Source organism: Octopus bimaculoides, chromosome 15 (genome assembly GCF_001194135.2).
Source record: "Octopus bimaculoides isolate UCB-OBI-ISO-001 chromosome 15, ASM119413v2, whole genome shotgun sequence".
Lineage (NCBI taxonomy): Eukaryota > Metazoa > Mollusca > Cephalopoda > Octopoda > Octopodidae > Octopus > Octopus bimaculoides.
Window position 1 is genome coordinate 5462509 of NC_068995.1, and position 1272 is coordinate 5463780.

The following is a 1272-nucleotide window of genomic DNA, read 5'->3' on the forward strand; positions in this document are numbered from 1 at the left end:
TATATATATATATATATATATATATATTTATTTATTTATTTATTCAATCTATGTATGGGTGCACATAAAACATATATACACACACAAACACAAATATATTAAATCTCAAACTAATCAGCTGAAACCTCTTAGAAAAATACACAAAATAGATTGAACAGAAAAGTGAAGCGCATGCTTGCCGGCCGCACGCACGCGCACACACACACACACGCGCACGCGCACACGCACACACTCATAAATATGCAACGAATGTATCATTTATGTATTTTTTCCGAGTTTACTTCAGGAAGAAGAGTGTGTGCCAAAACATTGTTGTACTTGTGGGGGCGATTTACTTTCAATGTATACATACCCTTGTATGTATACATTGTTTTCGATGTTTCTGAGTTAACATTGTATGCGCTGTTTTCGAGTTAACTAATTAATTAATTAATTAATTAGTTAACTTGATGGGTCAAAGTTTTTTCCAGCACACGAGTGTTGCTTTGAATGATTTCACCTGAGAGCAATTTGTATCTCGTGTCTGTTATTTATACGCACTGAAACATGTATATGTAAGATACCGTCCCAATGTGTGTCTCATTAATTCTTCTGTGCGTGTTCGAGTAATTGTAATTGCGATAATTGGGTGATGTCAGTTCAATTCTCCACATGCGCGTCCATTGACTTATTCTGTTCTCATTTCGTTAATTTCCATAATTTATCTTTATTTGTCTCAGTCACTGGACTACGGCCAAGCTGGAGGACCTTGAAGTGATCAATTGAACAAACCAACACCCGTAGTTATTTTATAAGGGGTGGGGTACTTATTCTGCTGCTCTCTTTTATTTACGGAGACACAAACACACCATCACCGGTTGTCAAGTGGTGTGGTGGTGGAAGCACACACACACACACACACATACAGATATCGCACACGCACACACACATACACGCACACACGTTCATCTTCCAGTTTCCGTCTATCATATCTATTCAAAAGAGTTTGCTCGGTCCGGGGCTAGAGTGGAAGACATTCACCCAATGAGTCACGCAGTTTGAACGAACGTACAGCCACGTGACTGGTAAACAAACTATAACAGAGCCATGCCTGCGCACACACACACCTATATATATATATATATATATATATATATATATCTTTATATATATATCTTTATATATATGTATATATATGTATATATATATATGTATGTATATATATGTATATATATATATGTATGTATATATATATGTATATATATATATGTATGTATATATATGTATATATAT